This window comes from Lissotriton vulgaris, chromosome 6, assembly GCF_964263255.1.
Source record: "Lissotriton vulgaris chromosome 6, aLisVul1.2, whole genome shotgun sequence".
Taxonomy (NCBI): Eukaryota; Metazoa; Chordata; class Amphibia; order Caudata; family Salamandridae; genus Lissotriton; species Lissotriton vulgaris.
Genome location: NC_141694.1, coordinates 874136035 through 874162125, shown reverse-complemented (window position 1 = coordinate 874162125; position 26091 = coordinate 874136035). Strand labels below are relative to the sequence as shown.

At 44.0% G+C, this 26091-nt stretch overlaps 1 long non-coding RNA gene across 2 annotated transcripts in view; it reads left to right on the top strand.

Moving 5' to 3' along the window:
- The first annotated feature begins 5024 nt into the window (after positions 1 to 5024).
- Positions 5025 to 26091, top strand: part of LOC147708101 (uncharacterized) — a 118683-nt gene continuing 97616 nt past the window's right edge. For both annotated transcript variants that reach the window (XR_015296637.1, XR_015296636.1), the window contains exon 1: positions 5025 to 5194. This is a non-coding gene — a long non-coding RNA (uncharacterized LOC147708101). The remainder of the gene's footprint in view (positions 5195 to 26091) is intronic.

Sequence of the window (26091 nt, the reverse complement as noted above, 5' to 3'; positions counted from 1 at the left end):
AGACCCTCTCCAATCTCCGTCCTTCGGTAGGTCGCTGCCACTCTGTCTTTCCGGGCCGTCGCATCCTCAGAAAAGGATGCAATGTCTGTGGTTGGCGCGTTCCTATATATAACAAACCAAAACTGACTCATCCTCCGATTATCACCACTTGCCTACTCCTTAATACACGCTCTTTAGGCTGTCATGCGCTAGATATATGGAATTTGCTCGATAATTCCGATATATCCTGCCTTTTTCTCACTGAGACATGGCTTAGTGATACCTCAGCCCCGGATTTAGTCAACGCCATTCCACCTAATTATTCCATCATTAGGAGGGATAGAACATCTGGACGCGGGGGTGGTGTGGCTATTATAGTTAACAACCAGCTGCACTGCACTACCTTCCTGATAGACAATATTCAGGACACCGAGGCACTCGGCTTCACTCTTCACTTGTCTTCCCATCAAGCATGCACCGGTATTCTTGCATATCGTACTCCCGGTCCATTAGGCTCTTTTCTGGATGAACTACAGGTAGCACTTTCAGTCCCATGCCTTAAATCTGAACATTGTCTACTCTTAGGCGACTTAAACATACACATGGACGAGGCTACAAATCCTGATACAATGAAACTCATGGAGGTCACAGCAACATTAGGACTCACACCTTTCATCCATGATTCTACGCACAATAAGGGCCATATTCTAGACCAAGTTTTTTCCACCGTTCCGATCAACGTACTTGCTCCTCAACCGGTATTATGGTCGGATCATTACTTAATCACTTTTAGCCTATCAAGCGCCCCTCCTCTTAGATCTAATCCCACTATCCCTACTAAACGTCTTTCCAGGCCTTTTCATCTGTTATCTAATGAGACGCTACTACAGGCCATGGCACGTTCACCTTGCACTTTGTCAGGTAATGTGGAAATCGATCTAGCTCGCTACACGGATTGGCTCTCAACTATATTGGCGGATCTCGTGCCCGAGAATGCCGCCAAACTCGGAAACAAACGTCCTTCCGCTCCTTGGTTCACATCTCAGCTTAGAGAAGCCCGGCAAAACTGCAAGAGAGCAGAAAGAACCTGGCGGAAAGACTACAATCCTCTTGAGAAAGAAAAGTTTAAAAACCTAACTAAATCCTACCACAAGATGATTTGGAGTGGAAAAAAATCCTATCTTGAACGTCGGATAGACGAATCTGATAATTCCTGTAAGGAAATTTTTAAAATTGTTAAGGACTTCACTTCTCCATCCCTAGGCATCTCGGCTCAGTCTCACTCAGAACTTTGGCTGAATGAACTCGCACATTATTTTGTAGACAAAATAACATCCATCCAAGCCTCTCTTGCTACTTATTCCAAACAGCCTCAGGCGGCTGATCTTGATGCCCCCTCCTCCTTACAACCCACCCTCTGGGAATTTCCACAGCTAAGCCTTGTTGCCTCATTAGACCATCTGACAGGCTTGAAATCGGGCTCTCCTTTAGATCCCTGCCCGGTCTCTTGCCTCAACAAAATAGCCCCTTTGCTAAATGGCCCCATCAATTCCATTCTCAACTCCTCATTGTCTTCTGGCATAGTCCCTCAGGCCTGGAAGAGTGCTCTCATCCTTCCATTAATAAAAAAAACCAACTCTGGATCCCATCATACATGCCAACTATAGGCCTATCTCTCTCCTCCCCGCTCTGGCGAAGGTGGCGGAAAGACACGTGCACAGATCTATCTCTGACTTTATCGAGAATAACAACTTGTTGCACACTACTCAATCTGGGTTTCGTGCGAATTACAGCACAGAGACCGCATTACTTGAAGTCACCACCGCCATTAGAGAGGTTTTAGATACTGGAGGAAAGGCCATGTTGGTCATGTTAGACCTGTCGGCGGCGTTCGACACCGTTCCCCATGATACCCTCCTAACTCGACTCTGGAATTGTGGCCTCAGGGGGACGGTGTGGAACTGGCTTAAATCATTTCTAGCCAGCCGTCGACAAACGATCTGGGCGCCACCTCACTCCGCAGCTATGGCAGCCCTGGAAGTGGGGGTCCCTCAGGGGTCTATTCTTAGCCCCCTGCTTTTTAACATCTTTATGGCCCCCCTTGCAGAGGTTGTGGAGTCGTTTGGCGCTCAGATCGTGTCTTACGCTGACGACACCCAGCTCTTGTTTACTTATAACAAGAACGAGGTGTTTGATGGGATCCGTATCAGAGGCTGCTTAGAGGCAGTCTTTGATTGGTTCAAAAGACACGGTTTGAAATGCAACTCCGATAAATCGGAGCTGCTGTTCTCCGGATGTGTCTCTGAACCAAACTGGAAAAGTTGGTGGCCACAAGATCTGTTTCCTCCTGCCAATGCTAGTACCAAGGCTAAAAACCTGGGTATCATTGTTGACAATGAGTTAACCTTTGGGCCTCAAATTGCGTGTCTTTCGGGGAAATGCTTTGGAATCCTGCGGATGCTCAGGAAATTTCTCCCCTTGATTTCGGTGAACCATCGAAGGGTCATAGTCCAAGCACTTGTCGGGTCGCGTTTGGACTATGCAAATGCCCTCTATCTGGGACTCCCAAAATATTTGATAAGGAGACTGCAGGTAGTCCAAAATGCAGCCGCTAGGGCCATTTATGGACTCCCCAGACGAACTAGTGCCTCTAACTTGTTGAAGGAACTGCACTGGCTCCGTATAGCCAAGAGGGTTCTCTTCAAAAGCCTGACGTTAACCTATAAGGCTCTTCATGACTCAGGCCCTAGGTATATTAGAAAGCGCCTTGCTTTTTACAAGCCGAGCAGAGCTCTGCGATCTGCCTCCTTGTCTAAAATGGTCGTTCCATCCATCAAGCGAACCAGACAAGGAGGGCGTTCCTTCCACTACCTGGCTCCGCGCGCTTGGAATGAACTTCCTATTGTTCTTAGACAGGCCCCCAGTCTGTTGTCTTTTAGAAAGGCATTAAAAACCTGGCTTTTTACTAGTTAATTTTGCTGTTCCTTTTTTGCAGTTATGTTCCTTTCCATTAAAGGACTTCTTCGCCAAAGCGCCGGGACACTCCGACTGGAGTAGCCGTTGCGCTATAGAAGAGCCCAATTAACATAACATAACATAACATAACAGAGAGTGCGGCCTGGCCACGGTGCTCCTTTCCATCGATTGATTGCCAGAAAAACAAGCCCGGGCCCAATGCGCGTACTAAGGCTTGTGAAAGCTTGCAGGTCGTTTCTGCCTGTGTTCAGTTGTTTTGAGCTCCCCGTCTATTTGTGCCCTTATAATACTGGCCCATCCGCCAACAGGTGAACGAGGCACTGGCAGTATGACCCTGGATCAGATTTCTACCTGCCCGGCCGGGCCCCCTGCGATTGTTGCTGTCGCCTTGCAACACTAGTACTTTGGAGCAGGTGGTGCTTATCTTCAAATACCAGGGCAAGCAGGCCTCTTTCCAAACAGCGCACAGTGCAGCCTCTAGTACAGAATGACCCTCTCACAGTCCAGTGTGCCTTCTGATTCGAGACAGACTGACTTCAACAGCCTCTGAGAGACTGCATGCCGCCTGCCGAGCCAGTGAATGTGTGACAGTCACTTTCGCACCAACGACATCGACAGCTGCCTTATTTTTTTTGTTTCCCCTGACCTCGCTTCATACCTAATACATCAAGAATGAAAACTGCGTCATTTAGACCAAGTTTGTCAAATTACCTTGGCACCAACATTTTTTCACTGGCACACAATTATTTTGACTCAAGGGCTTCAGTAACCCAGTTAATGCAATCATTGACGAGCCATTGGTATCAAGAGGCTAAAAATAGGATGCTCTGATGGTATAAAATATGCACACATAACTGGGCATATCCTTTATTGCTTATATAACAACAATATGACGTTCTCTCTTGCGATGTCTGATTGCGCTTTACATTGTTAACATATACTAAATGGTTTTCAACTTGCACCTATGTCATGAGTATTTCTTTTAGTAACTCCTCGGGTGGACCAAGGAAACTTTGCATTGCTGTAAAAAAACACAGCACAAATCCTTATAAATTACACCGTTTGTGCTGCATGAGTAATTCAGAAATAGGCATTTAGCTCCATCAGTCAACATCATAGAAAGAGCTTTGCTCCACGGCTTGCATGGCGAAAATAATGGTGAAACCATAGGTAATAGCTGTTGCTTATGAATCGTTTTTAGGAGTGTTTTAGATATTTTAACTAGTTGAAGTAGTTAACAGTAGTGTTGTGCCTCTGACTTTACAAGGGCACTAGGTTAGTGCCCTTCCATTTCTGGTGCTTTGCAGCGGTTAACTTTAGTTTCTCGTTGCTCAGATGGGTGTAATTTCTGATATTTATGTTTCCCTTGTCTTCATTGCTTAATTTTGCTTGCGATACAGTGTCACTCATAGTTGTTGAAATGTCACTCATAATCACACTACAATTATAGAAATGTCACTCATAGCAACCTGAAACCTTGGCAGCTATGTAGCAGTCAAAAGAGAAACAGCTCTCACATCTGAGTGCAGTGAGAAGGAAATGAAGATGACTGTGCTGAAAAATGACTGCACGTAGAGTTGAGATTTCTAATTCAAGCCTACCTTGACTAAAGTTAGCATAAGCACATTTCCCTCGACATAATATCTTCAACTACACATTATATTTCTCATATCTTGCAAATGGTACTGCGCTTTTAAAAATAAACCCCTGCGTCAATCATTTTAAAGAAATATGAAAAAACAATTAATGCTCAATAATCATAAACATCACTTCAAAGGTCGTGTGAGAAATGTGGAGACATTCTCATTAATTTGCATTGAAATTCCGGACGTTTAGGATGCCTGAATCTTGCTCTTATTTTTCGGCATCAGAAATCAATAGACTCCAGTTTATAACGTCAAGTTTGACATGGATACACTTCAAAACAATCACATACAAATATTGCGCTTGACCTGAGTACAGAAGCAGCGCATCGCTCATCGATACGCTCTGCTATCTACATTGCTGGTCTGCAACAAGTTCACGTTGGCGCGTTTTTTTGTTTTTGAGGGGAGGGGCTTGGGCTCGCGCCGAGTGAGTTGGTACTGATGTCACTTAATGTACTTACTGTTTTGGAAGTCTTGCTTTTTGCTATAGCGTCAGTAACGTGATGTCTGGGAAGAAGTCGCGCGAGGATCGGGTACTGGCAGTCACAAAGGTACCGCAGCAGAGCTGGGCTGCTCATTCTTCGTCCTTACAGGTATTTTATTCCCCCCCCCCCCCCCCCCCCCCGTCAGATAATTTGTTGTAGCTAGGCATCCTGCTTATGGAGCTGAGAGGAGCATTAATAAAAGGTAGGTGGTGACTACGTCACTTTACCGTTTGTTGGGAGTTGTATCCTTAAAAATGACGTCGCTTTTAAAATCCTGGGAAACTATTTTAAATTATCGTTTACAACTGGAGTATTCGGCGGTCTGGGTATCATTTATAAATGCTGTATCTTTTTGGGCTGTCCCTCCGTGACCTTGTTATAAAGGTGCGAGATGAGCAAGACTTACTTAACGTGTGTGAATGGCCAAGGTTATACGTCTAAACGCTCAAACCGTCTTCCTTCAATCATTTCTTCCCTTTAAAAAAAATGTAAACTTTATTATCGGATAGCTCCGATTGTTCTAATATTTCCAACTGTAGATTTTGAAGCCAGTCCGTTTATTGTTTCCAGGGCCGGTTCTAGGCTTATTGGAGTTTGTGCAATGTTTTAAATGGTGGAAAAAAATAAGTGGAGGTGATCCAGCGGCGTACCAGCAAGAGATACTCTTAACCACTTCGATGCTGATGACGAGCTCAGCTCGTCATCAGGCTTACCTGCCTTGTGCGGATGACGAGCTGAGCTCGTCACGTAACGCTGTAATTTCAAAAATGCCACACAAAGCGGGAAAAGCCGCCGCAGCAGCAATGCGGTTAATACCATATACTCACCTGGGCCCATAACGCACACACTTTGAGCAAACCCCTGGAGTCAAAGGGGCATATTATCAAGAACAACGTTAAAATTATCACCACTTTAGCGGCGGGAAACTGCTGCTAATGCGGCGATAATATTAACGCAGTTCTTGATAATATGTGCCATATTTTATTATATTTCTATACCTCAAGATTGCTTATTCCTAATCAACATTTTACTTATCAAAAAGTTCTTTCCTCTGGTCGATGGACCATTAGTTGAACTAGTTGATGGTGAAAATTATAACTTTTTTTTTTTTTGGTCTCCTCTCACGGTTAAGCGTCTGCAATTCTTACGGTGGAACTGTCATTTCCATACTGTGCACCCTGTGGTATCTGCATTAGCTTAGGCCAAACCAAACCAAACCAAGCCAGCCATTGATCTAGGCAGGTGTAATCGTATGACCGGGGAGGGCCAGGGGGAGCTATACCAGTCTCGAATCTCTATCCCAAGACACTAGGGCCAGTCAGACATTCACATCACTTTCACTTTCTCCCCCATGGTCCAGGTGGACCGTGGCAAGCGCAGCTTTCAACCAGTCCTCCCATATGGAGGGCCACGGATCTTTCCACTTCAGACAAATTTCTCTCTGTGCTATCAGGACCAGATATAACAACAAGCCTCTGTGTATCGGCTGAAGATTCTTTCCAAGAGCGCCGTCGGCTCCGAACAGAACCAAGGATACATGGACCTTAATTTTAACTTTAAAAATACCACATAGAATATCCTCCACACCTTTCCAGAAAGCTCTAAGCTCAAGACATTCATAGAAAATGTGGATGTCATTGGCGTTGAGAAGATTACATCTTGAGCATCTGGGGTAGGAAAGCGGAGCAAACTTATCTTTGCTGCGGTATAATAAAGTCTATTGATAACAAAGAAATGATTCTGTTTTAAGCTGGCTGGCTTTACATATTTATAGAGAAGTTTCAAAGAAGGTTCATATAGACTTTCAATATCTGAGTCCAGAGGAGACTGATTTCAGACTGCATGCTGCGGGGTATATTCTAGATCCTCGGCCTCCAAGAACCTCTTATACCATATAGAAACTTCCTTTCTTTTAAGATGTACTTCTTGCAATGTATGCTCCACTTCCCACTCTCCTCGTATATCGCCCTTCTCTGCTATAGACCAGGAAGCTAGTTGCAAGTATTTAAATCTCGAAAGACTCCTTCCGTCCTTCGCTCTTAGGATCTCCCAGGTATGTACTCCTTCTGAGGATAGAAGTTCTGACCAGATGGTGATACCCGCCATTTTTATTGAGATTGCAAGGCTGTCCTTCAGACATAGCGGGGTCCCCGGGGAGTCCCAGATTGGGGCAAAGTCCGAATAGTACCCAATCCCCCCCATCTACATCTGACCTTATACCATAGACTAAGGGCAGCCCTAAGAACTGTTAGACGGCCCTTTTTAAAGAACCTTGGTGCCCCAAATTTATACAAGAAGCCTTCTCCTCCACCCTGGTCATTTCACCCTGTAGCCTCCCCCAGGATGTCTATTCTAGTAGCATCCAGAGGTTTTTATATTGAAAAGCTATGGAGTACCAACCAATATCTGGGAGTGCTAGCCCCCCTTTAGTAAGCCTACGTCTCAGCTTTTTCCACGACAGTCTTGCACCTTTATTTGCCCAAATGAAACTTCTAATCTTACTTTGAATTTATTTTACACATAACTTGGGTAGGAAAATCAAGAGGGATCGCTTTAAAAAGTTAAGTCAAGTTAGGCAAAATACATTTTTTTTACCAAATTGACCCTGCCAAAAATTGTCAAGGGGGGTTTCTTCCATCTGGAAAATAAGCGATCCACTACTTTAATAGTCTTGTTCATATTAATCTCGAGAATTTTTGTCTAGATCTTTAACAATAGTGATACCCAAGTATCTGAACTAATTGCTCATGCTACCCTCCCAATTGTCTAAGTTCCAACACATCACCTCTGTTTTGGAGGTGTTGGCTAGATAACCTGAGAGGGAACCAAATTCATCCAACAGAGCTTCGACCCTTAGTAACGCCGCCTCCGGATCGTTGGTATATAACAGGTCCTCCACGTAGAGAGCCAACTTAGTACAATATTGCTGGGACTTAAATGGGGAAATTGGGTCGTCCAATCTTATGGTTTGGGCCAGAGGCTCTATATAAATATCAAACAGCAGGGGAGGGATGGGACAACCCTGTCTAGTACCTCTTTGGATGTTAAAACTGGTGCTTAACATGCTGTTTAACAAGATTTTTGCGGAGGCTCCTTGGTAGTAATTGATCAGGTTCTGAATGAAGACTGGCCCAAAGCCCATCGACCTAAGAACCTCCCAGATATATGTCCAGCAGACTCTATCGAACGCCGTGGCCACGTCTAGTGCCACAACGGCCAAGGGATCGGATCGAACAATAGCGAAATCAATATTACTAATTGCTGCGTCTGCTCCTGGATATATCTCCCGGGGATGAACCCTTTTGGTCCACATTTATCAGCTGTGGGGCCATCTTAACTAATCTTACTGCAAGAATACTCATGAAGATCTTATACTCGACATTCAACAGGGAGATTGGTCTATGCAAATCCGCTTTTAGGGGATCCTTCCCAGGTTTCAGGATAAGCACGATAGTTGCTTCTTTCCAAGACCGGGGAGCCTGTCCTTCCGAGCTATACACTGAGTTAAATAGAATACCCAATATCGGGACCAGTTCGCTCGAAGGAGTTTATATACCTCACTAGGAAGCGCATCCGTACCTGCAACTTTTATTATTTTTACATTTGCTTATTTGGACTTTAATTTCATCCTCTGTAATTGGGGCATCTAAACTCTCACGACTTTCATCAGTTAGTCAACAGGGATTTCTCTCTCAACCAAGTTTGAAGGGTTTCAGTGTTGGGCACCATCTCCTCCCTGTATAGCTCCGAAAATAGAGAGAGAAGGAGGTCTTGCATGGCCTCTAAGTTACTTGACTTCTCCCCACTTTCACTGATTATTAATTCATGGATGTTATTCTTTGCCCCATCTACTCTTGCTTTCCATGCCAATAGGAGGCCCGCCTTCTCTCCGTACCGAAGTTCTGGATATTTTTTGTCATCCATTGTGCCCTGCACTTCTGAACAAGCCTTCCCCTATAATCCTGGCAAGCACCTTCTAAGTCCCTCTGAACTTGAGATAACCTTTCAGGACTCCCTTGATTTAACCAAACCACCTCCTCTTCTAACTCAAGAAGTTTCCCCTCCAAAGTACGTAGCTCGCAAACCTCTGCCCTATTCTTTGAACACATGAGACCATGTAGCAGGTCCCTCAGGTTAGCCTTAAAGGCATCCCAGACATAGTCCATAGAAGTTGAACCGATATTTATATAAAAATAGTCTAAGATAGCTGATTTCAGGGCTCCCACAATCCCGGCATCTGGCAGCATAGACCATTTAAGTGTCCATCTGGGTTGTAAATTATGCCTCTTTTCCTACATAGGAAAACAGCACAGGGGCATGGTCTGATAAATGACTGGGCAAGACCGTTATAAGAGTCATATTGTCCAAGCTAGACCGATCAGTTAAAACATATTTTAATCTGGAAGAGTGGCCAAGCTTCTTGCTATGGAACGTAAACCCCTGTGTATCGCCCATCTTTACCCTCCAGACTTCTATACGGTCTAGATCGTGCAAAATGTTTTTCAGGGCACGACGGACTCAAGGAGCCCCTATGTAATGACTCTGATCGGATCTGTCTTTTAAGGGGTCAAGAAGAACATTAAAGTTGCCTCCAATTATTAGAGGCGAGGCTATTTCTATCAGATTGGATAGTAATTTACATATATATCGGATCGTCGATATTGGGGCCATATAAGGAAGCGTATACTAACTCTGAACCTCTGAAGTCCAAAATAGCCACTAGCCACCTCCCTGTATGATCTGTTTGGATAGATTTAATAGAACATCCTGCCGCCTGTTTTATCAGAATAGCCACCCCCTTGCAATGGACTGTCTGCTCAGAAGAGCAAAACTATTTTACCCAAGGGTATTTGGAAGATATAATACCACACTCTGCATAGCTTAAATGCATCTCCTGAATAAGACAGATTTGGGCGGGAGATAGCTCTAAGAATTTCAGCACCAGTTTTTGCCTACGGGGGCATCTTAACCCATTCACATTCCACGAGATGAACATGACCTCACTACTCAATGGGAGAGTTCCTGCCATCAAAGGAAAAAACCCAAAACAGACGGACGCTTATAAATGTGAGCTTGAGGATATTTTTTTGCTTTTTACCCACTGCTCCCCATCCTGTGCAACTCACCCTCCCTACTATTAGGCTGTAGCCTATTTGGCCTCAGTCCCACGGGCATTTTAAGAAAACATTATTTTATCAAATCAATTCTGAGTCTCACTGGCTAGGAGCCCTCCTTACTACCACCATCCCCTTCTTATACCCCGCCCCCGTTCTTGATCTTAACTATAAGATCATCAACCTCCTCGACTGAGCGATACATATACATGTGATTATTCCACATGATGCGCAAACACGCAGAAACCTTAGTTGTGGCTTGGCCCCCAGCTTATTCAACTCCTCCATCGGGGAAAACATGGTGGCCGAAGCTCCCTCTGGCTTGTCTCTGGTCTCACCTGGGGGGGGGGAGGGGGGGGGGGCGCCTCGGGATGTGTGCTTTCGAATAAAGAATACTCCCCTTCATTCCTACATTGAAGTGTTGTCCGCTGTCCCTCGTTCTGCCCGTGTTTGCCCATCTCTTCTGCTTGGCATGGTGCGGCTTGCTGTATGGCCCGGATCTCCGTAGTGGCTTGCCGACGATCCGAACCTCGCGGTGGGAGGACGCAACACGTGAGCGGCGTTGTAGCGGTACTGCCTGCTTCCCGGTCCGGGTTACTGAAGGCAGAGTCAGCACTGGCGACTACGCGAGCCTTAAGATCGGCAGTGAAGGAGAATGAGAGGCTGAGCTTGATGTCCGGGAAGCGCGCTTGGACTGCGGTTTGAGTGACAAGACTGCAGTATTTACCCGGAGAGAAGGTAAGGGTACTTTTGGGGTTCCGAAGGATTTTCTCTCCAGTGGTGTCCCTTTGTATTATCAAGGGAAGTCTTTTGTGGTTTCCCAGATGTCTGGCAAGGAAGAGATGACCCTCTACTGCATGAAGCTCAGAATGTAGATATCTCACCACCTAAGGTTTGTAGATACACATTGCGTGTTAGGGCAGCTTAGTCCTCCTCCAATATCGATATTACTCAGCCTATTTTGCCTACTCGAGCCCCCCCCCCTCCTGTCGGAGCGAAAGGAAAAGGGAGGGGTAGGGGCAAGAAAGCATCGACCTTAAAAGTGAAAATAACCCCCTCCCTAAAATCATTCTATAAGGTAATGTCTTCATCTACAATGTGGGGCCCAAACAAGGAAGGCTCTCGTGAAGTCTCTCACAGTCCTAGCAGGCTGCATTCTGAAATATATCTCTGGATTGCACCCAGCGTAAGTCTTTCGGAATGTCCACTACCTCACAAAGCAACATGCAGCCGTCCGGGTTGGTGGAGAGCTCTGGGAACTTTCTATCTGCCACTCAACCTGCAGTTGGCATTTCAAATAGGTTTACTGCTTTAGCGGCTCAGGAGGACCATGATGGCCAACAAGGTTCTCTTCCTGAGTCTGTTGATTCAGGGACCTCGTCCACATCTTTGGCAGATATCCTATTGGCCCTTAAGGATGAGGTAGCATAGGGTTCACTTTTTCAGAGACAAACCAGGCTGCGATTCAAGCATCATATGTGGTACTAGCACAGAAGTTGGAGGAAGTTTCAATAAGAACTGACGCGTGGAGATTCCGAAAATTAAGGAGGCACTTCATACCTCCACAACAGATATGGCAAAACTAGCTGCCCAGAATAAAGAACTAAAGGAAGAGCTTGAACGTTTAGAGAAACACTCAAGGAAGAACAATTTGAGACTTCTCAATGTCCATAAAGCACTTGAAGGCACTGACATCAAGGGGTTTGTGATATCTTTGTTAAAAGACAGTGTTCATTCCCCCAACATAGACCTTGCACCGGAAATACAACGGGTGCGTCGCACCTGTTCAAAAGAAATCCAGCTAAACAGAAGCCCAGGAAAATTCTAATCAACTTATTAACATATACTGTTAAAGAGGCAATTTTAACCTCGGCTTTAAGGGAAGGAACTATAACATCTAAATCATTCTCCAATTCCTTTTCCTTTTCTATTAGATCTAACATTTCCCACATTACAGCTACAAAACAGTGGGAGCTGGGCAAAAGAATGTAGGAGTTGAATTATAACTCAATTCTAAACTTTATATTTAAAGTAAATAACCACAGACTCTGGTAAAATGTGTCTTTATCTAAATTATTTGCATGTGAACCACTTCAAAATACAGCACATTCACCAATACTCATAGGAGAGAAGATTACATTATTCTTATCAACACATACTTCAAACTTGCAATGACTTATGCGCAGAAAGGAGAGGACAGAGAGAAAAGAGCACCTGCACATTCACGAAATGTATATTTACCTAGGATGGTGTGAAGACCAACTCCCTGGCCAAAGGGCTGGTAGGGGTCCCCCAGGATAGATCAGGAGACAAAGACTTCAGGACAGGATTCAAGACAGGACAGATGACCTCTCTAGCACAGAAGGACATGTTGCACCCCTCTCTGACACACTCTTCCTCCTTGAGATTCTTCAGCGATCTTCTTTCTAATCCTAATAATTTAGTATATAAAGCTCTGCATTTGATTCTTCATCAGCATCTCTCGCTACTTTGACAGGACCCTCGGATCATAGCACCTCAGCATCGATATGTCTCTAACTGATCTCAGACAGCATCACCGTCTGTGCTAATTAACTAACTAAAACTACCTCAATTATAGCTTTTCGTTTCTCATGTACCACCCATTAATATTTCAATATCGTAAAATACTAACTCTGAATGGTCAGGCAAGGGGGTAAGATCATCACACCATGCTTGCATATCACTCTTTTCAGTTAGCCCTTTGTTAATAAACACATCCCCTTAATTTTTCTTCAAACTTTATTTTCCCACCCGCATTTACATTACATTCATTACAATTGTTTAACTTTAATATGTGGTTTTATTCATTTGGGTCTTGTACTGCAGATTCCCAGGCTTCATGAAGGTTGTGGCCTTGCACTCTTCTTGAACCCCACGTCATCCTTCCGAACTGACTTCCACTTGCCATGCGCCAGGGTCATGTGACACGGCTCACTCCAGACATACCCAAGAGGCCCAAATGCGCACTAGTAATAAAGCCAGAAAGACATGCTATTTTCAAGAATTAATGGTTTCACTGTATACCACCTATCTCTATTCTGATCCCCTTTACTTATTAATACTTTCCCCGCATTAGCCTTAGTAAATTCACACCATGTAGTTTCAAGCAGGCAGATGCAAAGCATGTGAGTCTTCAAGACGCCATATTAGTATCTACTGCCCATGCGCAAGAATTTCCCTCCAAGCGACCGATCATCATACTGTGTAGTTGCAGTTGACGCATGCGCAATAAAGATTTCCCGTTTGCAGCCCTTTTAGAAAACCACTAGTTATACATGTTAGCAAACACATATGCAAGCTTCACTAACCCTTGGTTTTATGTGGTGTGTATTTGTTTTACACAATACATAGTTAATAACATGTTAGGGAGTTAAATAAGAGGATTGCTTCTGAGCAAGTCTCTTTTCTACGAGTCCTTGCTCCATCAGAGGTAGTCCCTAAATTTAGCCGTGGACTAAGGGTAGAGTTTGGGGTGGGGCTAAAAGGAAAGCATTTATTTACAAGATTAATACTTTCTCTACGCACAATTGTGCATGAGGACAAAGCAACATTTCTGCTATCTTATTATTTTTGCATGTGCAAAATGTTAGATTTAGCAATATTTTTAAATCTTAAAATGCGTGCAGGTTGCTGCTGCACTTATGGCACATGACACGGCATTTGAATTTACACTTATTCGCAATCATGAATACTGTGTACAGCCTGGGAAAGAAATCCACACAAGGACATAACAATATCTCTCTTGTCGACAGGTTCTGCCTCTTTTTTTGTCTCTATTTTTCCTGTTTATTCAGCCATGGTGCTTCAGTTAAAGTATCTTTTGTAATTTCCTTGAATTCAGTAATAATGTTTATTCACCTAAACTGCGACTAGTCAGTCTGAAAGTTACAAAATAATGAAGTAGATTAATGTAAATATTTGAAGGACAAAAATAAAGGTTGTGGAACTCGATGTGGTGATTAAAAAAAGATCAGCATTGATGCTAGGCAGGTGTAATCGTATGACCGGGGAGGGCCAGGGGGAGCTATACCAGTCTCGAATCTCTATCCCAAGACACTAGGGCCAGTCAGACATTCACATCAATTTCAAAAATGCCACACAAAGCGGGAAAAGCCGCCGCAGCAGCAATGCGGTTAATACCATATACTCACCTGGGCCCATAACGCACACACTTTGAGCAAACCCCTGGAGTCAAAGGGGCATATTATCAAGAACAACGTTAAAATTATCACCACTTTAGCGGCGGGAAACTGCTGCTAATGCGGCGATAATATTAACGCAGTTCTTGATAATATGTGCCATATTTTATTATATTTCTATACCTCAAGATTGCTTATTCCTAATCAACATTTTACTTATCAAAAAGTTCTTTCCTCTGGTCGATGGACCATTAGTTGAACTAGTTGATGGTGAAAATTATAACTTTTTTTTTTTTTGGTCTCCTCTCACGGTTAAGCGTCTGCAATTCTTACGGTGGAACTGTCATTTCCATACTGTGCACCCTGTGGTATCTGCATTAGCTTAGGCCAAACCAAACCAAACCAAGCCAGCCATTGATCTAGGCAGGTGTAATCGTATGACCGGGGAGGGCCAGGGGGAGCTATACCAGTCTCGAATCTCTATCCCAAGACACTAGGGCCAGTCAGACATTCACATCACTTTCACTTTCTCCCCCATGGTCCAGGTGGACCGTGGCAAGCGCAGCTTTCAACCAGTCCTCCCATATGGAGGGCCACGGATCTTTCCACTTCAGACAAATTTCTCTCTGTGCTATCAGGACCAGATATAACAACAAGCCTCTGTGTATCGGCTGAAGATTCTTTCCAAGAGCGCCGTCGGCTCCGAACAGAACCAAGGATACATGGACCTTAATTTTAACTTTAAAAATACCACATAGAATATCCTCCACACCTTTCCAGAAAGCTCTAAGCTCAAGACATTCATAGAAAATGTGGATGTCATTGGCGTTGAGAAGATTACATCTTGAGCATCTGGGGTAGGAAAGCGGAGCAAACTTATCTTTGCTGCGGTATAATAAAGTCTATTGATAACAAAGAAATGATTCTGTTTTAAGCTGGCTGGCTTTACATATTTATAGAGAAGTTTCAAAGAAGGTTCATATAGACTTTCAATATCTGAGTCCAGAGGAGACTGATTTCAGACTGCATGCTGCGGGGTATATTCTAGATCCTCGGCCTCCAAGAACCTCTTATACCATATAGAAACTTCCTTTCTTTTAAGATGTACTTCTTGCAATGTATGCTCCACTTCCCACTCTCCTCGTATATCGCCCTTCTCTGCTATAGACCAGGAAGCTAGTTGCAAGTATTTAAATCTCGAAAGACTCCTTCCGTCCTTCGCTCTTAGGATCTCCCAGGTATGTACTCCTTCTGAGGATAGAAGTTCTGACCAGATGGTGATACCCGCCATTTTTATTGAGATTGCAAGGCTGTCCTTCAGACATAGCGGGGTCCCCGGGGAGTCCCAGATTGGGGCAAAGTCCGAATAGTACCCAATCCCCCCCATCTACATCTGACCTTATACCATAGACTAAGGGCAGCCCTAAGAACTGTTAGACGGCCCTTTTTAAAGAACCTTGGTGCCCCAAATTTATACAAGAAGCCTTCTCCTCCACCCTGGTCATTTCACCCTGTAGCCTCCCCCAGGATGTCTATTCTAGTAGCATCCAGAGGTTTTTATATTGAAAAGCTATGGAGTACCAACCAATATCTGGGAGTGCTAGCCCCCCTTTAGTAAGCCTACGTCTCAGCTTTTTCCACGACAGTCTTGCACCTTTATTTGCCCAAATGAAACTTCTAATCTTACTTTGAATTTATTTTACACATAACTTGGGTAGGAAAATCAAGAGGGATCGCTTTAAAAAGTTAAGTCAAGTTAGGCAAAATACATTTTTTTTACCAAATTGACCCTGCCAAAAATTGTCAAGGGGGGTTTCTTCCATCTGGAAAATAAGCGATCCACTACTTTAATAGTCTTGTTCATATTAATCTCGAGAATTTTTGTCTAGATCTTTAACAATAGTGATACCCAAGTATCTGAACTAATTGCTCATGCTACCCTCCCAATTGTCTAAGTTCCAACACATCACCTCTGTTTTGGAGGTGTTGGCTAGATAACCTGAGAGGGAACCAAATTCATCCAACAGAGCTTCGACCCTTAGTAACGCCGCCTCCGGATCGTTGGTATATAACAGGTCCTCCACGTAGAGAGCCAACTTAGTACAATATTGCTGGGACTTAAATGGGGAAATTGGGTCGTCCAATCTTATGGTTTGGGCCAGAGGCTCTATATAAATATCAAACAGCAGGGGAGGGATGGGACAACCCTGTCTAGTACCTCTTTGGATGTTAAAACTGGTGCTTAACATGCTGTTTAACAAGATTTTTGCGGAGGCTCCTTGGTAGTAATTGATCAGGTTCTGAATGAAGACTGGCCCAAAGCCCATCGACCTAAGAACCTCCCAGATATATGTCCAGCAGACTCTATCGAACGCCGTGGCCACGTCTAGTGCCACAACGGCCAAGGGATCGGATCGAACAATAGCGAAATCAATATTACTAATTGCTGCGTCTGCTCCTGGATATATCTCCCGGGGATGAACCCTTTTGGTCCACATTTATCAGCTGTGGGGCCATCTTAACTAATCTTACTGCAAGAATACTCATGAAGATCTTATACTCGACATTCAACAGGGAGATTGGTCTATGCAAATCCGCTTTTAGGGGATCCTTCCCAGGTTTCAGGATAAGCACGATAGTTGCTTCTTTCCAAGACCGGGGAGCCTGTCCTTCCGAGCTATACACTGAGTTAAATAGAATACCCAATATCGGGACCAGTTCGCTCGAAGGAGTTTATATACCTCACTAGGAAGCGCATCCGTACCTGCAACTTTTATTATTTTTACATTTGCTTATTTGGACTTTAATTTCATCCTCTGTAATTGGGGCATCTAAACTCTCACGACTTTCATCAGTTAGTCAACAGGGATTTCTCTCTCAACCAAGTTTGAAGGGTTTCAGTGTTGGGCACCATCTCCTCCCTGTATAGCTCCGAAAATAGAGAGAGAAGGAGGTCTTGCATGGCCTCTAAGTTACTTGACTTCTCCCCACTTTCACTGATTATTAATTCATGGATGTTATTCTTTGCCCCATCTACTCTTGCTTTCCATGCCAATAGGAGGCCCGCCTTCTCTCCGTACCGAAGTTCTGGATATTTTTTGTCATCCATTGTGCCCTGCACTTCTGAACAAGCCTTCCCCTATAATCCTGGCAAGCACCTTCTAAGTCCCTCTGAACTTGAGATAACCTTTCAGGACTCCCTTGATTTAACCAAACCACCTCCTCTTCTAACTCAAGAAGTTTCCCCTCCAAAGTACGTAGCTCGCAAACCTCTGCCCTATTCTTTGAACACATGAGACCATGTAGCAGGTCCCTCAGGTTAGCCTTAAAGGCATCCCAGACATAGTCCATAGAAGTTGAACCGATATTTATATAAAAATAGTCTAAGATAGCTGATTTCAGGGCTCCCACAATCCCGGCATCTGGCAGCATAGACCATTTAAGTGTCCATCTGGGTTGTAAATTATGCCTCTTTTCCTACATAGGAAAACAGCACAGGGGCATGGTCTGATAAATGACTGGGCAAGACCGTTATAAGAGTCATATTGTCCAAGCTAGACCGATCAGTTAAAACATATTTTAATCTGGAAGAGTGGCCAAGCTTCTTGCTATGGAACGTAAACCCCTGTGTATCGCCCATCTTTACCCTCCAGACTTCTATACGGTCTAGATCGTGCAAAATGTTTTTCAGGGCACGACGGACTCAAGGAGCCCCTATGTAATGACTCTGATCGGATCTGTCTTTTAAGGGGTCAAGAAGAACATTAAAGTTGCCTCCAATTATTAGAGGCGAGGCTATTTCTATCAGATTGGATAGTAATTTACATATATATCGGATCGTCGATATTGGGGCCATATAAGGAAGCGTATACTAACTCTGAACCTCTGAAGTCCAAAATAGCCACTAGCCACCTCCCTGTATGATCTGTTTGGATAGATTTAATAGAACATCCTGCCGCCTGTTTTATCAGAATAGCCACCCCCTTGCAATGGACTGTCTGCTCAGAAGAGCAAAACTATTTTACCCAAGGGTATTTGGAAGATATAATACCACACTCTGCATAGCTTAAATGCATCTCCTGAATAAGACAGATTTGGGCGGGAGATAGCTCTAAGAATTTCAGCACCAGTTTTTGCCTACGGGGGCATCTTAACCCATTCACATTCCACGAGATGAACATGACCTCACTACTCAATGGGAGAGTTCCTGCCATCAAAGGAAAAAACCCAAAACAGACGGACGCTTATAAATGTGAGCTTGAGGATATTTTTTTGCTTTTTACCCACTGCTCCCCATCCTGTGCAACTCACCCTCCCTACTATTAGGCTGTAGCCTATTTGGCCTCAGTCCCACGGGCATTTTAAGAAAACATTATTTTATCAAATCAATTCTGAGTCTCACTGGCTAGGAGCCCTCCTTACTACCACCATCCCCTTCTTATACCCCGCCCCCGTTCTTGATCTTAACTATAAGATCATCAACCTCCTCGACTGAGCGATACATATACATGTGATTATTCCACATGATGCGCAAACACGCAGAAACCTTAGTTGTGGCTTGGCCCCCAGCTTATTCAACTCCTCCATCGGGGAAAACATGGTGGCCGAAGCTCCCTCTGGCTTGTCTCTGGTCTCACCTGGGGGGGGGGAGGGGGGGGGGGGCGCCTCGGGATGTGTGCTTTCGAATAAAGAATACTCCCCTTCATTCCTACATTGAAGTGTTGTCCGCTGTCCCTCGTTCTGCCCGTGTTTGCCCATCTCTTCTGCTTGGCATGGTGCGGCTTGCTGTATGGCCCGGATCTCCGTAGTGGCTTGCCGACGATCCGAACCTCGCGGTGGGAGGACGCAACACGTGAGCGGCGTTGTAGCGGTACTGCCTGCTTCCCGGTCCGGGTTACTGAAGGCAGAGTCAGCACTGGCGACTACGCGAGCCTTAAGATCGGCAGTGAAGGAGAATGAGAGGCTGAGCTTGATGTCCGGGAAGCGCGCTTGGACTGCGGTTTGAGTGACAAGACTGCAGTATTTACCCGGAGAGAAGGTAAGGGTACTTTTGGGGTTCCGAAGGATTTTCTCTCCAGTGGTGTCCCTTTGTATTATCAAGGGAAGTCTTTTGTGGTTTCCCAGATGTCTGGCAAGGAAGAGATGACCCTCTACTGCATGAAGCTCAGAATGTAGATATCTCACCACCTAAGGTTTGTAGATACACATTGCGTGTTAGGGCAGCTCAGTCCTCCTCCAATATCGATATTACTCAGCCTATTTTGCCTACTCGAGCCCCCCCCCCTCCTGTCGGAGCGAAAGGAAAAGGGAGGGGTAGGGGCAAGAAAGCATCGACCTTAAAAGTGAAAATAACCCCCTCCCTAAAATCATTCTATAAGGTAATGTCTTCATCTACAATGTGGGGCCCAAACAAGGAAGGCTCTCGTGAAGTCTCTCACAGTCCTAGCAGGCTGCATTCTGAAATATATCTCTGGATTGCACCCAGCGTAAGTCTTTCGGAATGTCCACTACCTCACAAAGCAACATGCAGCCGTCCGGGTTGGTGGAGAGCTCTGGGAACTTTCTATCTGCCACTCAACCTGCAGTTGGCATTTCAAATAGGTTTACTGCTTTAGCGGCTCAGGAGGACCATGATGGCCAACAAGGTTCTCTTCCTGAGTCTGTTGATTCAGGGACCTCGTCCACATCTTTGGCAGATATCCTATTGGCCCTTAAGGATGAGGTAGCATAGGGTTCACTTTTTCAGAGACAAACCAGGCTGCGATTCAAGCATCATATGTGGTACTAGCACAGAAGTTGGAGGAAGTTTCAATAAGAACTGACGCGTGGAGATTCCGAAAATTAAGGAGGCACTTCATACCTCCACAACAGATATGGCAAAACTAGCTGCCCAGAATAAAGAACTAAAGGAAGAGCTTGAACGTTTAGAGAAACACTCAAGGAAGAACAATTTGAGACTTCTCAATGTCCATAAAGCACTTGAAGGCACTGACATCAAGGGGTTTGTGATATCTTTGTTAAAAGACAGTGTTCATTCCCCCAACATAGACCTTGCACCGGAAATACAACGGGTGCGTCGCACCTGTTCAAAAGAAATCCAGCTAAACAGAAGCCCAGGAAAATTCTAATCAACTTATTAACATATACTGTTAAAGAGGCAATTTTAACCTCGGCTTTAAGGGAAGGAACTATAACATCTAAATCATTCTCCAATTCCTTTTCCTTTTCTATTAGATCTAACATTTCCCACATTACAGCTACAAAACAGTGGGAGCTGGGCAAAAGAATGTAGGAGTTGAATTATAACTCAATTCTAAACTTTATATTTAAAGTAAATAACCACAGACTCTGGTAAAATGTGTCTTTATCTAAATTATTTGCATGTGAACCACTTCAAAATACAGCACATTCACCAATACTCATAGGAGAGAAGATTACATTATTCTTATCAACACATACTTCAAACTTGCAATGACTTATGCGCAGAAAGGAGAGGACAGAGAGAAAAGAGCACCTGCACATTCACGAAATGTATATTTACCTAGGATGGTGTGAAGACCAACTCCCTGGCCAAAGGGCTGGTAGGGGTCCCCCAGGATAGATCAGGAGACAAAGACTTCAGGACAGGATTCAAGACAGGACAGATGACCTCTCTAGCACAGAAGGACATGTTGCACCCCTCTCTGACACACTCTTCCTCCTTGAGATTCTTCAGCGATCTTCTTTCTAATCCTAATAATTTAGTATATAAAGCTCTGCATTTGATTCTTCATCAGCATCTCTCGCTACTTTGACAGGACCCTCGGATCATAGCACCTCAGCATCGATATGTCTCTAACTGATCTCAGACAGCATCACCGTCTGTGCTAATTAACTAACTAAAACTACCTCAATTATAGCTTTTCGTTTCTCATGTACCACCCATTAATATTTCAATATCGTAAAATACTAACTCTGAATGGTCAGGCAAGGGGGTAAGATCATCACACCATGCTTGCATATCACTCTTTTCAGTTAGCCCTTTGTTAATAAACACATCCCCTTAATTTTTCTTCAAACTTTATTTTCCCACCCGCATTTACATTACATTCATTACAATTGTTTAACTTTAATATGTGGTTTTATTCATTTGGGTCTTGTACTGCAGATTCCCAGGCTTCATGAAGGTTGTGGCCTTGCACTCTTCTTGAACCCCACGTCATCCTTCCGAACTGACTTCCACTTGCCATGCGCCAGGGTCATGTGACACGGCTCACTCCAGACATACCCAAGAGGCCCAAATGCGCACTAGTAATAAAGCCAGAAAGACATGCTATTTTCAAGAATTAATGGTTTCACTGTATACCACCTATCTCTATTCTGATCCCCTTTACTTATTAATACTTTCCCCGCATTAGCCTTAGTAAATTCACACCATGTAGTTTCAAGCAGGCAGATGCAAAGCATGTGAGTCTTCAAGACGCCATATTAGTATCTACTGCCCATGCGCAAGAATTTCCCTCCAAGCGACCGATCATCATACTGTGTAGTTGCAGTTGACGCATGCGCAATAAAGATTTCCCGTTTGCAGCCCTTTTAGAAAACCACTAGTTATACATGTTAGCAAACACATATGCAAGCTTCACTAACCCTTGGTTTTATGTGGTGTGTATTTGTTTTACACAATACATAGTTAATAACATGTTAGGGAGTTAAATAAGAGGATTGCTTCTGAGCAAGTCTCTTTTCTACGAGTCCTTGCTCCATCAGAGGTAGTCCCTAAATTTAGCCGTGGACTAAGGGTAGAGTTTGGGGTGGGGCTAAAAGGAAAGCATTTATTTACAAGATTAATACTTTCTCTACGCACAATTGTGCATGAGGACAAAGCAACATTTCTGCTATCTTATTATTTTTGCATGTGCAAAATGTTAGATTTAGCAATATTTTTAAATCTTAAAATGCGTGCAGGTTGCTGCTGCACTTATGGCACATGACACGGCATTTGAATTTACACTTATTCGCAATCATGAATACTGTGTACAGCCTGGGAAAGAAATCCACACAAGGACATAACAATATCTCTCTTGTCGACAGGTTCTGCCTCTTTTTTTGTCTCTATTTTTCCTGTTTATTCAGCCATGGTGCTTCAGTTAAAGTATCTTTTGTAATTTCCTTGAATTCAGTAATAATGTTTATTCACCTAAACTGCGACTAGTCAGTCTGAAAGTTACAAAATAATGAAGTAGATTAATGTAAATATTTGAAGGACAAAAATAAAGGTTGTGGAACTCGATGTGGTGATTAAAAAAAGATCAGCATTGATGCTAGGCAGGTGTAATCGTATGACCGGGGAGGGCCAGGGGGAGCTATACCAGTCTCGAATCTCTATCCCAAGACACTAGGGCCAGTCAGACATTCACATCAATTTCAAAAATGCCACACAAAGCGGGAAAAGCCGCCGCAGCAGCAATGCGGTTAATACCATATACTCACCTGGGCCCATAACGCACACACTTTGAGCAAACCCCTGGAGTCAAAGGGGCATATTATCAAGAACAACGTTAAAATTATCACCACTTTAGCGGCGGGAAACTGCTGCTAATGCGGCGATAATATTAACGCAGTTCTTGATAATATGTGCCATATTTTATTATATTTCTATACCTCAAGATTGCTTATTCCTAATCAACATTTTACTTATCAAAAAGTTCTTTCCTCTGGTCGATGGACCATTAGTTGAACTAGTTGATGGTGAAAATTATAACTTTTTTTTTTTTTGGTCTCCTCTCACGGTTAAGCGTCTGCAATTCTTACGGTGGAACTGTCATTTCCATACTGTGCACCCTGTGGTATCTGCATTAGCTTAGGCCAAACCAAACCAAACCAAGCCAGCCATTGATCTAGGCAGGTGTAATCGTATGACCGGGGAGGGCCAGGGGGAGCTATACCAGTCTCGAATCTCTATCCCAAGACACTAGGGCCAGTCAGACATTCACATCACTTTCACTTTCTCCCCCATGGTCCAGGTGGACCGTGGCAAGCGCAGCTTTCAACCAGTCCTCCCATATGGAGGGCCACGGATCTTTCCACTTCAGACAAATTTCTCTCTGTGCTATCAGGACCAGATATAACAACAAGCCTCTGTGTATCGGCTGAAGATTCTTTCCAAGAGCGCCGTCGGCTCCGAACAGAACCAAGGATACATGGACCTTAATTTTAACTTTAAAAATACCACATAGAATATCCTCCACACCTTTCCAGAAAGCTCTAAGCTCAAGACATTCATAGAAAATGTGGATGTCATTGGCGTTGAGAAGATTACATCTTGAGCATCTGGGGTAGGAAAGCGGAGCAAACTTATCTTTGCTGCGGTATAATAAAGTCTATTGATAACAAAGAAATGATTCTCTTTTAAGCTGGCTGGCTTTACATATTTATAGAGAAGTTTCAAAGAAGGTTCATATAGACTTTCAATATCTGAGTCCAGAGGAGACTGATTTCAGACTGCATGCTGCGGGGTATATTCTAGATCCTCGGCCTCCAAGAACCTCTTATACCATATAGAAACTTCCTTTCTTTTAAGATGTACTTCTTGCAATGTATGCTCCACTTCCCACTCTCCTCGTATATCGCCCTTCTCTGCTATAGACCAGGAAGCTAGTTGCAAGTATTTAAATCTCGAAAGACTCCTTCCGTCCTTCGCTCTTAGGATCTCCCAGGTATGTACTCCTTCTGAGGATAGAAGTTCTGACCAGATGGTGATACCCGCCATTTTTATTGAGATTGCAAGGCTGTCCTTCAGACATAGCGGGGTCCCCGGGGAGTCCCAGATTGGGGCAAAGTCCGAATAGTACCCAATCCCCCCCATCTACATCTGACCTTATACCATAGACTAAGGGCAGCCCTAAGAACTGTTAGACGGCCCTTTTTAAAGAACCTTGGTGCCCCAAATTTATACAAGAAGCCTTCTCCTCCACCCTGGTCATTTCACCCTGTAGCCTCCCCCAGGATGTCTATTCTAGTAGCATCCAGAGGTTTTTATATTGAAAAGCTATGGAGTACCAACCAATATCTGGGAGTGCTAGCCCCCCTTTAGTAAGCCTACGTCTCAGCTTTTTCCACAACAGTCTTGCACCTTTATTTGCCCAAATGAAACTTCTAATCTTACTTTGAATTTATTTTACACATAACTTGGGTAGGAAAATCAAGAGGGATCGCTTTAAAAAGTTAAGTCAAGTTAGGCAAAATACATTTTTTTTACCAAATTGACCCTGCCAAAAATTGTCAAGGGGGGTTTCTTCCATCTGGAAAATAAGCGATCCACTACTTTAATAGTCTTGTTCATATTAATCTCGAGAATTTTTGTCTAGATCTTTAACAATAGTGATACCCAAGTATCTGAACTAATTGCTCATGCTACCCTCCCAATTGTCTAAGTTCCAACACATCACCTCTGTTTTGGAGGTGTTGGCTAGATAACCTGAGAGGGAACCAAATTCATCCAACAGAGCTTCGACCCTTAGTAACGCCGCCTCCGGATCGTTGGTATATAACAGGTCCTCCACGTAGAGAGCCAACTTAGTACAATATTGCTGGGACTTAAATGGGGAAATTGGGTCGTCCAATCTTATGGTTTGGGCCAGAGGCTCTATATAAATATCAAACAGCAGGGGAGGGATGGGACAACCCTGTCTAGTACCTCTTTGGATGTTAAAACTGGTGCTTAACATGCTGTTTAACAAGATTTTTGCGGAGGCTCCTTGGTAGTAATTGATCAGGTTCTGAATGAAGACTGGCCCAAAGCCCATCGACCTAAGAACCTCCCAGAGATATGTCCAGCAGACTCTATCGAACGCCGTGGCCACGTCTAGTGCCACAACGGCCAAGGGATCGGATCGAACAATAGCGAAATCAATATTACTAATTGCTGCGTCTGCTCCTGGATATATCTCCCGGGGATGAACCCTTTTGGTCCACATTTATCAGCTGTGGGGCCATCTTAACTAATCTTACTGCAAGAATACTCATGAAGATCTTATACTCGACATTCAACAGGGAGATTGGTCTATGCAAATCCGCTTTTAGGGGATCCTTCCCAGGTTTCAGGATAAGCACGATAGTTGCTTCTTTCCAAGACCGGGGAGCCTGTCCTTCCGAGCTATACACTGAGTTAAATAGAATACCCAATATCGGGACCAGTTCGCTCGAAGGAGTTTATATACCTCACTAGGAAGCGCATCCGTACCTGCAACTTTTATTATTTTTACATTTGCTTATTTGGACTTTAATTTCATCCTCTGTAATTGGGGCATCTAAACTCTCACGACTTTCATCAGTTAGTCAACAGGGATTTCTCTCTCAACCAAGTTTGAAGGGTTTCAGTGTTGGGCACCATCTCCTCCCTGTATAGCTCCGAAAATAGAGAGAGAAGGAGGTCTTGCATGGCCTCTAAGTTACTTGACTTCTCCCCACTTTCACTGATTATTAATTCATGGATGTTATTCTTTGCCCCATCTACTCTTGCTTTCCATGCCAATAGGAGGCCCGCCTTCTCTCCGTACCGAAGTTCTGGATATTTTTTGTCATCCATTGTGCCCTGCACTTCTGAACAAGCCTTCCCCTATAATCCTGGCAAGCACCTTCTAAGTCCCTCTGAACTTGAGATAACCTTTCAGGACTCCCTTGATTTAACCAAACCACCTCCTCTTCTAACTCAAGAAGTTTCCCCTCCAAAGTACGTAGCTCGCAAACC